At 42.3% G+C, this 16,133-nt stretch overlaps 1 protein-coding gene across 5 annotated transcripts in view; it reads right to left on the bottom strand.

Moving 5' to 3' along the window:
• Window positions 1-12,655, bottom strand: part of FARP1 (FERM, ARH/RhoGEF and pleckstrin domain protein 1) — a 333,074-nt gene extending 320,419 nt beyond the window's left edge. For all 5 annotated transcript variants that reach the window (XM_048853831.2, XM_048853866.2, XM_048853836.2 and 2 more), the window contains exon 1: window positions 12,537-12,655. The gene's annotated coding sequence lies outside the window, so the exon portion shown is untranslated. The remainder of the gene's footprint in view (window positions 1-12,536) is intronic.
• Window positions 12,656-16,133: the final 3,478 nt, after the last annotated feature.

Here is a 16,133-nt window from a genome sequence, read left to right as displayed (position 1 = left end):
GTACGTGTGTGTGTGTCCACACGTGCACACACACAGTAGTACCTCAGAGTTACGAACACCTCGGGAATGGAGGTTGTTCGTAACTCTGAACAAAACATGGTTATTCTTTCAAAAGTTTACAACTGAAAATTAACTTATTACAGCTTTGAAACTTTACTATGCGGAAGAAAAATGCTGGTTTCTCCAGGGTTTTTCTGTTTTTGGTCTCTGCCGCTGCCTGCATACTTCCAGTTCCAAACGAGGTGTGTACTTGACTGGTCAGTTCATAACGCTGGTGTTTGTAACTCTGAGGCTCTACTGTACTTCAAGAAAGAAAAACATATTACATGACTAACCAAGTTAGGCAACATCAAATAATTCTAATGACATGAAAACTCATGAGGGCAGAATATGTCATATCAACAGAATTCCTGATCTCTGTTAATGACTCTCAAGCTCTGAACCATTTCATGTTCTTTATAGTTCTTGGCTCACACATTACTTTAGTAAGAAAAAAATAAAAATCCTTTTACTTATGTAGATATGGTGATTAATTATATTTTCTGAAGTTTAGATCTTTTAATAAGAACTACATTGTTAGATTTCCCTTTGCTCATCAAGCATCATAAAATTAAGAACGTATAATGGCTGCCTCCCAGAACTATAAACAAAAGCACTCACCATGTGCAGGTAAGCTTTGATTTTTATTGCAAGTAGAACCTTAGCTTATATCACACCCTTCCCACTTCCCAGCCCCCCAAAAAACAAAAAAAAACTGTCAGCTGTGGGGCAGTCAGTCAAAAAATAAACTGCAAAATTGTAGGGAGAGGGACGAAGGGTGAAGAAACACACAAAAGGATTCTGGTTACCTTAGTTGCAAGCTAATTATATACTGGGTAATCCCCACACAGTTTCAAAATATTCAAAAGGTCAAGATTTCATTTTTGTTTTTCATTTGCAACTGTCAATTCTTATTCCCTAGGGAAAGGAGCATGAAGTTCCCCCACAGCACACATGGTTTATATGTTAAGGATTACAGCCATTCGGGCACATACAGCCATCAGGCACTATTAATCCAGCCCACAAGGATGAGCTGTGTAATGTCCTCAGTACACCTAAAACAGAAAAACAGCTTAAAGAAATCCAGGTGAAAAAAAATTAACAAGCAGCCTTCATAGTTTATTTTGCAGATTTTAAAACTCCACAGATATGTCACCAACAAAATAGCTCCACTGAATTAACATTCAGCAAAGGATTCATTTCAAATCCCTTTCATTATGTGACTAATTTAAAAATAGAACTCCTTTCTTCTAATGCATTAGTACACTGATGCAGAACACAGTTTAGCAGTACTGAAAGCAACAGGCTGCAAAGTGATCCCTTGTGCACACGACCTGTTTTTAAAGAGGAAATATTCTGAATGACCCACAGAGTACTTAGATATTTCCATCATGAACCCAAAAACTACATATACAATAAAGTATAATCCTCAAAACAATAAGCCCGAACTATTGCTATTCCTCTCTCAAGTCTTCAAGAGCATAAAGAATTTGATTAAACTTCCCCAACATGAAAAGACTAAATAAACACTGTAAATTAAACAAAAAACTATGCTGATGTGCTGATGATCTAGTTGCAATTACTTCCAACTGATCTGAGTTATTATTGTGCCCTCAAAGCTTTAAACCTCACAGAAAAAGGGTCATGCTCTACTGGAGGAAAACCAAAGAAAGAGTTGTGAAACTTGTCTTAAACTCATTCAAAAGTGACCAAACTAGCTTTTCTTTCTGACAGGTTCTTATTAAGTTTAGCTCTGAAGTCTACTACAGAAACACAGCTACTCTAGGATTTGTCAGCAACAAATGTGTTTGCACTTGGATGTAATCTGATCATTAGTTAAAACACACTAATTATAAATAATTATAATCATGTTTTCTCTCATGCACAAACCAAAGACATGGGGGGGGGGGAAGAACTTGAGAATGTTTCTTTTTTCTAGTTAGTATCATATAACCAAACTCTCATGCATTTTGTGTCCTGTAACTCACGCAATTAACTCAAAAATTAATCACTATTAAAAATATTAATCACGATTCATCTCAGTTTTAATCACACTGTCAAACAATAGAATCCCAATTGAAATTTATTAAATATTTTTGGATGTTTTTCTACATTTTCAAATATATTGATTTCAATTACAACACAGAAAACAAAGTATACAGTGCTCACTTTATATTATTTTTATTACAAATATTTACACTGTAAAAATGATCAACAAAAGAAACAGTATTTTTCAATTCACTTCATACAAGTACTGTAGTGCAATCTCTTTATTGCGAAAGTGCAACTTACAAATGTAGATTTTTTTTGTTACATAACTGCACTCAAAAACAACACACTGTAAAACTTTAGAGCCTACAAGTCCACTCAGTCTGACTTCCTGTTCACCCAACGGCTAAAACAAACAAGTTTGTTTACATTTATGGGTGATAATGCTACCCGCTTCTTATTTACGTCACCAGAAAGTGAGAACAGGCGTTCCTATGGCACTTTTGTAGTCAGCATTGCAAGGTATTTACATATTTAGATATGCTAAACATTTGTATGCGCCCCCCCCCCCCCATGCTTCTGCCACCATTCCAGAGGACATGCTTCCATGCTGATGATGCTCATTAAAAAAAATAATGCTTTAATTAAATTTGTGACTGAACTCCTTGGGAGACAATTGCATGTCTCCTGCTCTGTGTTTTACCTGCATTCTGCCATATATTTCATGTTATATGAGTCTCGGATGATGACCCAGCACCTGTTCATTTTAAAAACAATTCTGCTGCAAATTGGACAAGACGCAAAGAAGGTACCAATGGGAGATTTCTAAGGATAGATTCAGCACTCGACCCAAGCTTTAAGTGCCTTCCAAAATCTGAGGGGGGTGAGGTGTGGTGAATGCTTTCAAAAGTCTTAAAAGAGCAACATTCCGATGCAGAAACTACAGAACCCGAACCACCAAAAAAGAAAATCAATCTTCTGCTGGTGGCATCTGACTCAGATGATGGTAATGCAGATGCATTGGTCTGCACTGTTTTGAATGGTTTTGAATGGCAGAACTCATCTTCAGCATGGATGCATGTCATCTGGAACGGTGGTTGAAGCATGAAGGGACATATGAATCTTTAGCGCCTCTGGCAAGTAAATATCTTGCAACGCCGGCTACAACAGTGCCATGCGAACGCCAGTTGTCACTTTCAGGTGACACTGTAAACAAGAAGCAGGCAGCATTATCTCCTGCAAATGTAAAAAAACATTTGTCCCAGCGATTGGCTGTACAAGAAGTAGGACTGAGTGGAGTTGTAGGCTCTGAAGTTTTACATTGTTTTATTTTAGAATGCAGGTTTCTTTGTACATAATTCTACATTTGTAAGTTCAACTTTTATGCTAAAAAGATTGCACTACAGTACTTGTAATGGGGGAATTGAAAAATACTATTTCTTTTGGTTTTTTTACAGTACAAATATTTATAATCAAAAATAAATATTAACAGAGCACTGTACCACTTTGTATTCAGTATTGTAATTAAAATCAATATATTTGAAAATGTAGAAAACATCCAAAAATATTTAAATAAACGTTATTCTATTATTGTTCAACAGCACAATTAATCGCCATTAATTTTTTAATTGCTTGACAGCCCTACCTGTAACAATTTCCAAGTAGAGCCAGATAATCATTTCATTGCATGGGACAGCACAAGAAAGCAAGTATTAAAAAATAAACTAGGATACACACCATAGTTCAAGGCAACTGCACCTGTATTTCCCCTCTACAGTCCCCCCTCAAGGGCACCTACTTTAGGCTCCCAACTCCTCAGCCATCACCTCTCTTGGGCAGAGATATGCGTCTTCCTCCTTACTACTGCTTCCAGGCTGCATAGCTGGCTGCCTATACTGTGAATTCCTCAGCAAAACCATAGCACCTAAGCAGGCCTGCTTTACTTTTCCCCTTTAAGACAGTAAACAATTAAATAGCCACATTTAAGTTACCAGCCAGCTCTTTCTCAGAAAGCACATTGAATCTTAAGGTAAAAGCATTACAGAGCAAATATATTAAGAACAATTAATGAAGCTACACATGTGCTAATAAGCTTACCAGAGATCAACCTCAACAAGGGCTCTGACCAGTGAGCAGTCCTTCAAACCCTACTCCGGGGATTTTCCTTTGATTACCAGTTCATCACTCCTTAGGCTCAGAACAAGAACACTCATAAATCTGAGTCCCTTCTTTATACAGTATGTTTTTTTAAAAAACCTGTCCTCAGCAGAAAAAAGGTGCCTCTGTCAGGGTAAAGCTTCAAAAGGCTGAATTCTTGCATAACCAGAGTAGACACATTTACATACCTCTGTTCCTCGAGATCTCCTGGGAAATCAACTTCACTTTAAAAGTTCATTCTCATCTCAGCCCACTGTCTCAAATAGTCCTTTGAAACTCATAACACTTCCCAAGGTTTACATTAGTCATGTCTCCTAGACAAGTTACATACAATCCCACAATAACCCATAAACATTTGCATTTGAATACAATAAGCTCCTAAAATACTTAAATTTAATTCACTAAGGTTTGTTCAGGATATTGCAGGAAAGTTGCCATACCTGTCACAACATTTACTTTAATTCAGCTATACTTGTCCCTGCCTCACTGCAGGAGGCTGGATTAGATGACCTACCAAAGTCTCTTCCAGTCCTACATTTCTATGATTCTATATTCTACTAAGGGAAAACACAAAGTAGAAACTCTGAATTCCTTCCTGGAATTTTCCTGTAGGAAAATACAGGGAGTCCTTATAGATTTTCAAGTATCCTCTGAGTGTCTTTTTATTATACTAACTCTAATTAATTCTTCAGGTATTAATTTCATTAAGCTAAATTTAATTTTACCTTTAAAAAGACAGAACTATTCTTTTGACTATTTTTTCCTCCAACTTCTCCAATTCACCAGCATTAGAGGTGGCAAATCACACTTCCCTCAATAAGCAAGAATTGTATTCAGATCACGTATTTTAAAATTTACTGTCTCCTTCACCTGTATTGTGAGTCTGGCACATAGTTGTTGGGGGATGGATCTATTTATTTATTTAAAATCACACTAGTTTCCCTAAAAGATTTTTTTCTACCCAGAATTTTCTTTTTCATGGCCCACATCTAAAGCTGTAATTCTGATTTCTGAGAGTCAACAGTATTTAAATGTATGGAACTTTTTTTTTTTGAGAGAGAGAGAGAGAGAGCGCGCGCGCGCGCATGCTGTAGAGAAATATAATGTGCGTTGTTTCCTCGGCTATATAAATTTCTTATGATAGCTCTGAATATCCTTCAAGTTTACTTGAAAGAGAAATCGTCATACACTAAGACTAAAAACATCCTAGCAGACAAGACAAATTCTTGCAGATACTGTCCCTGGCTTAGAGATCAAGAGGTGTGCAGCTCTCCCAGCTATTTTTTTTACATGACAGTGGAATGAAAATGTAGTCCTAATATTTTCTTCCATTAATAGTTTGTTCAATCATCTCACCCATTTCTTTGCGCACTTGAATTACTCTTGTTTCATTTTTTCCCATTTGGTCACTATTCTAGTTTCCTGACATTAAATTTTCTAGGGATTACTTTAAAGAGAGGTGTAGTCCCAAATAGCTCACTCTTTACAGCAGAAGAAAGGGCAATTCTAGAATTTAGGGACTGATCCAGCTCCCACTGCAGGCAACAGGAGACTTTCCCCCACAGCAAAGGGAGCTGGATCAAGCCCTGTGTGTTTGGTTTCAAGTGTTTTACATGAACGGGTGATGGCTGCTCTCTTGGTGACACATGGGGGTTTGAATCAGGGTCCTCCAGGGGTAAAAGCATGAACTATATTATATTCCCGCTGAATCAGCACAGAAGGGCACCTGTAACATGCACTTACCAGGGGTTACATGTCCGAATTCTCCATTTTTGCTCTAAACTGAAGGAACAAGACAAAGCATCTTTGCCTCACTTGCAGAATAGGGAGGAATGATTCTGACCTCTTTTTCATACCCACACTCCTCCCATATGATTCTGGTAAACTATTTATATCAACTGTTTGAAATGCACAGCTAGTCCATACCTTAGTAAACAATTAGGTAAGATGTAACCTCACTCTGCTCCACCAAATATTTTCTCTGCATTCATAGAGATTGGAATAGCTTTATTTTATTTGTTTTTCCAAGCAGAAAACCACCATCAAGTATCAGCTGCTAGTTGTTCCTCCAAAACTTGTTTGACCCCTGGAGCCTCACTGCAGGCAGAAACATTCCTGGGTATTTTATCTAATGCATTAGTATATATTCATGCTCTCTAAATTAACACAACAGAACCACTAACCCAGGAACCTATCCTTGCAACAAAGCCAGTTGCCAACTCTGTCCACATATCTATTCAAGGAACACCATCATAGGACCTAATCACATCAGCCACAGCATAAGAGGCTCGTTCACCTGCACATCTACCAATGTGATATGTGTCAGCAATGCCCCTCTACCCTGTACATTGGCCAAACCGGACAATCTCTACACAAAAGATGTAGACTAACACAGCTACCACTCTGAAATCTGATACAATGCATTGTCTTTTCTTAGTTTGGCTTCTGTCACTGGCCTTGTCTCCAGTAAGGAAATTAGTACAGAGGTAGTTACATCACTGTATTTAACCAGAACAATCCCTAGTGTGGATACAATGGTCTTGTGCAGCTTACTTTGGTACATTACCAGATTAAGCTGTACGAGTGCAGAAGGTCTAGGTTAGGGGTTTGCCCCCCTGTAATGGCACTGGGTGCAAAGTTCCTTAATGTCAACAAGGCCTTTGGTAGGGCTTCCTCTTCTGGCAAGCCTTTGTTAGTACTGGGTTCAGTTTCTTCTTAGAAAGAAAATCTAAATCATTTGGAAGTGAAATCTTACAGGTCTGAAGCCTTTCCTGAATAACGACATTACCACCTCTTAAGTTTTGATCAAATAGATTCCTTTTAGGTATTTTTCAGCTTGTGACTTATTTCTCAATTCAAATGTATTAATAAATGCAGAACAGTGAGTAGTGCTCTCTTGCAATGCCTTTTTTTTTTTTTTTTAAATAGTGGAATCACTTGACTATTCTCTTTCATTAGGCTAGCAGCCCACCTGCTTTGTCCCTTTGTTCTTAAAGCTGCTGTGGAGGCATTTTCAGGATATCCTCTGCTTGGTTCAAGAAATAGGATATTTAATGCTCCCCTTCCATTAGTTAGCAGATAAACATTTTTCAGATCCTCCCTTTTATGTTCATTTTCTAGTTCTTTTCAGTTTTCCAGTATTACTTATTTTTCATAGCATTAAAAATTATACTAGACATTTCACAAAGGACATGAAGATGTCCCCAGCACTAAAACATTTACAATAAAAATTTTATACAACACACAAGTGAATGCCATTAAACTGTAGAGTTGCAGAAATGCAGGAAGATTAAAGTTATAGCAACACATGTATACATTCCAGTGGTTATGTTAATATGTATTATTTATATATTAAAAATATTTACTATAAATATTATTGATTCACTTATTGTAGACATCACAAGATTAATTTTCAGGCCACAAAATTACAAAGTTATATATCCTATTTTCAAGCTTCAAACTAAGACCAAAGAACCACGACTAAGGCCCTGCATCATGGAACGTGAGGACAATCTGATGTGCCTGAACAGAGCCTGCTGGTTTCACTGGAGCTCCAAACACAACTATCTGTATACCAAAATGCTACACTTTGCAAGTTTGGGGTCTATGCTTGCAATTTCCAAACCCCACTACCCAACAATTACTTAAGAAGTCAGTGCACAAACTGATATAAGGCAACTATATGAGAGAGAAGGGGATAGAAAACTGAAGAACCATCTAAAACCAGAGCTTTTCCGTTTTTTCCCCTTCTTGACAACATCCACATAAACTTTTTTTGGGTGTGCGGGGAGCGGGGGGGAGGGGAAGACACAAATTGGAGCCTAGGCTTCACATTTTCCTTTTGTTTAAAAGGAAAGTGTAAAGGAGACCAGTGCATTATGGAAAATTCTGTTCAGTATTCTTATCACTCTTCTTTCTTACATTGTTTGCGATCTAAACTCTCCGCAGAATGGAATAAGGTAAATCATTAGCGGTGGCATTTTCCATTAATTTAATTTTACATTGAAACCCTGACATACCAACTCATGTTATTATTTGTTTGTTTTCCATATAATGTTTTGGGATGAATTAAGTTAATTATCAGCATGTTATCTTTTTGGTTTTCTGTTTTAAAATGCTGTTAAACATAATTTTTTCCACTTATACTTTGTGCAAAACGAACAGGGTACATACATAATTTAGGATGTATACTCCTTGACTAAAGGCCATGACTTCCCCTGTTCGTACATCACAGAGTACACAGACTGGGTTTTGTAAATCATGGTATCATTTCTAGCACTGTTAGATTGTGAAGAATATCTCAAATTAAAACAGTCTGAATGCCAACAAGGCTTATTCGTTAATGACAATGCTCATATGACAAATCTGCTGCAAGATTTTTACAGTAATACCTTGTGACTAAAGAATTATTATTGGGAGTCTATTACAAACTATCTGTTCATTCTGAAAAAGCTCAACATGGATTGTGCAACATTTCCTTTTTACTTCTATGTTATCAGCCAGTGAGAGCATGAGCCTGAAAGGGCAATTCAAAAATTAAAGCAAGACATTAGAAACATGGGCATAGCCTTCGCTCTTAGTGCTCTGTCATTATGGCAATTTCAGTGAGCCTCCACACATTTATTTTGGCCTCAAAGAAAAGTCAATGGAATATGCAGAGGAAAAATGAGAATGAACTCATCATTAAAGTTTCTGCCCATTTTTGCACAGTTGTACTAAATAATCACCATTTCACTTGCAACTATTCCTGAAGACCAGTGATATAATAAATCAGAAAATACAAACTCTGCAAAAATCTATCCAAAATATACATTGGTTTTAGATTTCAAAACTCAAGGATTTTCATTTGGTTCATTCCATTCTATATATCATAGTTATCTACAGACAACACTGATTTTATTTTATAGAATTCACTGACAGTCATTTTCAAAAGTTTGAGCAACCACAACTCCAAATGAAGGCAATAAAAGCAGAGGCAGCACCTCTGAAAAAATCAAGCCCTTTAACTTTATTTAGCTAGCTATCACACAAGACAGATGTTTTTCTCTTCCCAAAGCCCTTTTTTCAGGCTAAAAGATTAAAACAACTTTTCATTTCTGGTTTCAGACAATGCTTAGTTTTAAACTTTACTTCCTAAATTCCCTAAACAAGCATATCATGTTTTCATTTTCATAACCTTTAATCACAGATGCTGGAATTAGGGATGCTGGGGGAACAGCAGAACCCCATGGTTTGAAGTGGTTTCCATTATATACAGGGTTTACAGTTTTGTTCAATCATTTTCAGCACCCCCACTATAAAATTTGTTCCAGTACCTCTGCTTTTAACCAGCTTGACTTCATTACAGCCAAGGTCTAAATTCCCATATTCAGTGGACCCTTGCCCCCATACACATTAAATGAAGAGACTGACCTAACTGACTAATTCATCTGCATTTCCATGGGCCAAACAATGACATTTTGCACAAATTTAAAGCTGACTGAGCCTGATGACCTTTATAAGCACCAGTAATTAGTCCCTCATTGGCTTCTTCACTACCAGAAAAGTGAACTTCTCCTTCAGCCCAACCTTAATTCAATAGTCACACTTTAAATGTCAGAATCTAGTAAACACCCACAAACCCTTAAAACTATAAACCTTGACCTTTCAGTGAACTAAATCTACCATATTACCAAAACTTATTTCTGACCTTAAGATTTGTGTTTGGATAATGCCAGGCCCAAGATAATATAGAATTGCTAACTGTCTTGATTTCCAAAATGAAAGAATGATTTTATTTGTAAAGTAAAATTAATCTGACCTAACATCAGGGTTGGGAGGAAATTTTACTTGGTACACTAAAACTGTCTTATTAATATCTTTGTAAACCTACTATTGCATTAAGGAAAAAATCTTGCTCACTATCATTTCTAATTGGTATTCTATTCTTTGGACATTTATCAATTACAAACTGTCATAAGAGCTTGGTTACTAGTAGTTGGTTTTAAAAAGGTACGTTATTCATTGTGTAACTTTTATGTCAACTTCAAAAGGGACATTTTAAACTTGAAATGAAGTAATTTAAAAATAGTTTATAGTGCTATCCCTCATTCCCCTACCAATTTTTGTGGTTTTAAAGTCACATACTCCTGTTGTTTATGTGGGTCACTATCTTTCCATTATAATAATACTCGGTGTTACTTGTAACAATACTAGATAAAAAAAGTTTCTTATTTCTGTCAAAAGACCTAAACTTAAGTGTGAAAGACAGGAGCTAAAAAGATATTTGGACAGAGTGCTGAAACTTTCAGATACAGTCTGTCTCTCCTTGGACATTAATCATGTACTTTTAACATGTTCTTTAATAACTTCCACTGAACCTTTTACTACTTATCAAAAGACCCTTTTTAAAAAAGGCTATTTTCCACATCCCATCATGCAATTCTCCTATCTGATCCTGCAGTAAAGGTATAATTGAGAATTTAATTCATAAACACAAGGCAAAAATATTAAACAAGATAGTAACAGAGTATAGGTAAAGTAGGTCTCATTCAGAACAAGAGAAGAGATTGCTATTTGATAAGGGGACAGAAGAAAGTGAGGTTACCTAACAGCCTGGTCCCCAAATACCCACACCTGGAAATGAGGTTCAGTCCACAGAAACCACAAACCCCAGCATGCAATGCTCTCCCTTGGTCAGCGCAAACAACTAACCTGCTTCACCTTAGTTCAATTTGGGTGAGGACTTCAAGATTCTGTCATATGGCCAATGTAGCCCACAGCTGAGCATATTTTGTATAATCTGACCAATTATAAAACAAAGTATCCTCCACACCTCATCTGGATACTGAAATGTTGAAGAAAGCTTCATTAGAACAAACAGATTTACTAAAACATATTTTTAGGGTTTTTTTTTTCAAAGATGTAGTCTAAGAATTGTATTTTGGTTGGATTAACTCCAATATCAACTGCTTCCTGTAAAAATAAATTGGAAGCAATACAAGGAGAAAAACTCTGCATACCTAAGAGATAAAAATAATAATGTAACAGCTGAGTGATACTGTTCCCTAAACAGTTATCTTTTCATCCCCTAGGGACTAATCTACTTGAAGGCAAGTCTGTAAAGAGACCACAACTGAAAAACACTAAACATTCCATTTATTTTATTTCAGCAATAAAACAGCCAAGTACTACACAGCTCCTAAGTTTGTTTTGTTGTTGTTTTTAAAACAATCATAAAAATTAAACCCTATTGCTCACAAATTACAGTTTGAAGAACCTAAATTTTTTATTAACATAAGAAACTAAACGCTGCTCATATGGAAATGAGCTCCTTTTACTTAAACCTTCCTTGGACAGTTAACGCACTATTAACATTATTCAGAAACAGTGCAGAACAATAAACTTCATCTCTAATTTTGAAACTGGCAGAACTTCTGGCTATAAATATATATATATATTCCCCAGAGCTAGTGGGAAAGGAGGCCGCTGAAGTCATCACATATTTTAGTGCTATCTGCAGGTGACCATTTTGCCTTTTATTAACATACATGAGATTACCTGCACTTCTGTTATGCGTTTACTCAAGAAGACATATGGGAGCGGGGAACCGGAGGGTGAGCACACTACACTAGATACTGGGTGAATGTCAAGCCTGCTTTAACACACACACGCACACCCCAGTCCCAGGCATGGCCATCAATGGCTGGATGTGCAGATGCATGACAGGCGGCGACGCCTATCACACCGAGGATTTGGGAAGGGGGTGGGAAGGTCTTTCAATAAAGACACCAAAGCGCCTTACTCCCCAAGGGAGCCTCCCTACCCGGGTCGCGCTGCTCCCGGAGCGGGGCTCTGCACGCGCCCCTCTCGCGGTCAATTGTCTACGTGAGCGCGGCTCTGCCCCCGTCGGTCCCACCCCCAGCTCAGCCCGACCCCCGAGCACATCCCGCCAGGCTAGCAGCAGCTCCGCACCCGCTCCGGGGCAAGGGGCGGGGTCTCCAAAGGGCCCCCGCATCCCGGGGCTGCAGCCACGGGGGGTGGCCGCCACGCAGAGCCCCGGGCAGCCGCCCCCTCCTCCCACGAGCAACTTGCCGCGCAGCGGGGAGCAACCAAAAGGCACCAACTTCTGCTCCGGCCGCAGCCCGGCGCTGAGCAACTGTGCGCCGGCGGGGCCCCCGGCGGATCGCAGGGGCTGCGTCTCTCCCCCGCGGCCAGCGCCCGGCTGCAGGCACCGGCTAGGGCGAGGAGACTCTTTCCACCCACCCGGCTACGGTCGGTCCTCACACCCGCAGGGGCGCAGCCCGCCCGCCGCCGGGGCCGCTCGGTGCAGTCACTCCCCCCCAGCCCATTGTTCCCCGGGCGGCTCTCACCGTGCGCGGCGCTGGGGCTGCTCGGCTCCCGCTCGCTAGGCTCCCTCTGGCTGGCGCAGGAGGAGTCGGGCTCGGCCGCCGGAGGTCCGAGCCATTAAAGGCTCCGCGGGGGGGAGGCGGCGGCGGCGGGGCAGCAGTGGGGCAGCTGGAGCAGGGGCGCCATGTCCGCCTGGCTGGCTCGGCGCTGAGAGGGCGGCGGCTGGGCGCGGGGGAGAGGGAGGGACCGGAGCCCCGCTGCCTCCTGCAGACCGGGGGAGCGGGAACTGGACGCCGCTCGCTGCTGCTGCCGCCGCCCCTCCCCTACACCTGCCCCCTCCCGGAGGGGGACGTGGAGAGAGGGGGGAGGAGGAGGAGGAGGAGGAGGCGGCGGCCGAGAGCCCCCCCCAGCGTTCAGCAGCGCGCCCTGCCTGCCACGGCCGCTTCTCTCCGCCCCTGGCGCGGCAGCCCGGGGCCCGCAGCGCCCGGCGAAGGGGACTCGTGCCGCCCGGCGGCAGGGAGAGGCCAGTTGCCTCTTGCCGCCCCAGGGGGCGGCGGCGCCTGCCCGTTGTTGGCGGGCTGGTTCCTGAGCAGCTGGGCGCTCTAGGGTCCGAAGTGTCCGTCTCCTCTCAGCCCTCCCCGGGCATCCAAGGGGGTGGGAAAGGCTCCCGGCTCTGTGCCCCCCCCCCCCCGCGCCCTGGAGAAGGAGGTAGCAGAGAAGGGGTTAAATGGGGATTAACTCCGGGGCGCGGTAACAAAGAGCCGGTAACACGGGAGAGGCGGTGTGAATGGAAGGACTGGGGCGGGTAACAAAGCAGGTTTCCAAGCCATCCCCTGCCTGCAAGGAAAGCACTTTTTAAGGGAGGCAGGGGTTGGTCCGCGAGTGAGGGCTCTGGGGGGTGATTGTCACGGAGCCATCTCTGAAAATATTTAGCTCCTTTAGAAGAATATCGATTTAGGCACCTGCGGGTTTGAGCATTTGCCAGCCTTTTCAGATTGTTGATCAAGAATAGCTACAAAAATCGGGGCCCCAATATGTAAGGGCTAGTGTGCTAGGTAGAAAGAAAAGGAGTACTTGTGGCACCTTAGAGACTAACCAATTTATTTGAGCATGAGCTTTCGTGAGCTACAGGAGATCCAGGCGCATCTGCTCAGAACAGGGGCTGAAGTTTGCTAAGGCAGAACAGAAAAGGAGCACTTGGGGCACCTTAGAGACTAAGGTAAGGTGAGCTACGTGGGGGGGGGGGGGGGAAGAGAATAATAGCTCACTTTACCTGCTCACTCTCGTTACAGTGTGTATGGTAACACCTATTGTTTCATGTTCTCTGGTGTATATAAATCTCCCCACTGTATTTTCCACTGTATGCATCTGATGAAGTGAGCCGTAGCTCACGAAAGCTCATGCTCAGATAAATTGGTTAGTCTCTAAGGTGCCCCAAGTCCTCCTTTTCTTTTTTGCAGATACAGAGTAACACGGCTGCTACTCTGAAATAAGGCAGAACAGTTGCCCATTGCCTGGAGTGGGGCCCAGGAACCATCCTCCAGAGCAAACCCTACAGCCTGTTAAAAATAGATACTCCAGTTCCTGGTGACTCCCTTAATATATTGTTTCAGTAGATCCATGCAAATCTAGGAACCCATTAAAAGCACTAGCTTTTAACACTGAAAGAAGGCCACACACTGCAATGCATGAACAGATAAATGCCAAATTTATCAAGAGGCATGGCCCCACTCTATCATTCCCTAAATGCCTGTCCAGATTAGTCAGAGGCTTCAAAGAAACAGAAGAGGATGGATGTAGGGGTAATATACTGACATTTTCCATTGGCTGGTAAGTAACCTACTTTTTCTCCCTCATTAAATAACTTAAACAGATCACTAATTCTATAGACCTAACAAGTAGTAATAATCTCCACTTAAATGGGGATTCAGAGCTCTCCCAAAGAGGCCTCCAATCTAGCTACTGACTTGTGAGGGGAATGTTAGTACATTATTATACATATTTTAGAAAGGGAGTAAATACACAAAAGATCCCTATCCCTGGTTGAAAGGGCTGTTAAGGCTATGTGCTACCTGCCTGCAAATAGTAGTTCTTAATATAGAGAACACAATCCATTTAAATGGCCTCGGCCCTGAGGTGGATTTTACAGATTCCAAGGCCAGAAGTCTGACCTCTTGTCTACCACAGGTCATTTACTTTCCCAAAATAATTCCTCGAGTATGTATTTTAGAGAAAAATCCAACCTTGATTTAAAAATTGTCAATGATGGAGAATCCATCATGACCTATGGTAAATTGTTTCAATGGTTAATTAATCTCACCCTTAGATTGCTCTTATCACTGACCTGTCCTCTTCATTATTTACTACTCCTCCAGTTTGTGTGCAATCTGCAAACTTTTATCAGGGATCATTTTATATTTTCTTCTAAATCAGCATTTCTCAAACTGGGGTCCATGAGGGTACTCCAGAGGGTCCACAAGTCATGTCTGAGCCCGCCGTCCCCACTGATCAACTCCTCCTTCCTCCCAGTGCCTCCTGCATGCTGTAGAACAGCTGTTCAGTAGCATGAGGAAGGAGGAGGAGCGGGGATGGGGCATGCTCAGGGGAGGGGGTGGAAAGAGGCAGGGAAGAGGAGGGGCAGGGGCAAAAAGTGGTGGGGATGGGGGTGGGTCAGGGACATAGCCTGGGTGGGCCGTGGCCAACTCACTTAGCATCCAGGCCCAGCCCTGGCTCTGCTCTGGCCCCAGCGCTTGCTCCAGAGAGTGGGGTCAGGGCGCGGGAGCTTGCTCCACCCACCTGGTGCTTCTTCTGGGGCCAGGTGGGAGGAGCAGGGCAAACCCCCGCACCCTGACTGGAGCAGCAGGCAGGCAGGCGGAGTAGGGCAAGCTCCTGTGTCCTGACCCCACTCCCAGGCTGGAGCGCTGGTGGGGTGGGTGCAGTGGAGCAAGCCCCTGCACTTCCACTCCACACCCCAGCAGGAGCGTTGGGCAGAGAGGGTGGGGGCATGGGAGCACCCATTTTTCCTGAGCCCCAGGTTGCCCCAGTGGCTAATTCTTCACTGGGAGAAGGGCAGCCAGTGGTAATAGAGGAGATCTTAAAAAAAAGGTAGGCCCGGCACCTGTGGGACCCGGGCTCGGCGTGGGGCAGTGGGACCTGGAAGGAAGCCAGGAGCCATGCGTGCTGGAGAGCAGCATCTTCTTCCAGAGCCAGGTGTATGCCCAGGGTCCTAGAGAGCCTCTGGCCAGAGGGTCCATCCATTGCCCACCCCAAGACCAGCTACAGGGGATGGGGGCACCCCCATCCCTCCTGCCCTCCCAGCCCCCCATAATTACCTGCCCACCCAAAGTCAGAGCCCACCCAAATATCCCATGCTGGCTATGCCACTGGGGTGGGGCCTTAGGGAAGTGGGGGCAGGGGGCCTGGGGCTGAGCAGGGAACTTGAAAAATTTTAAATCAAAATGGGGGTCCTTGGCTTGCTAAAGTTTGAGAACCACTGTTCTAAATCATTGATGTAAATGTCCTTGGAACCTCTCACTGTTCCACCCATAGACTCCATTTTCCGCATGTCAGACTTGCAGCTGCTCCCGTGATACCTATCTGAATTATAGCCCCAGGATCTA

The sequence above is a fragment of the Caretta caretta genome, chromosome 1 (assembly GCF_965140235.1).
Source record: "Caretta caretta isolate rCarCar2 chromosome 1, rCarCar1.hap1, whole genome shotgun sequence".
Classification (NCBI taxonomy): Eukaryota; Metazoa; Chordata; order Testudines; family Cheloniidae; genus Caretta; species Caretta caretta.
The sequence above is the reverse complement of the archived record's forward strand: the minus strand, read 5'-3'. Positions and strand labels throughout refer to the sequence as shown.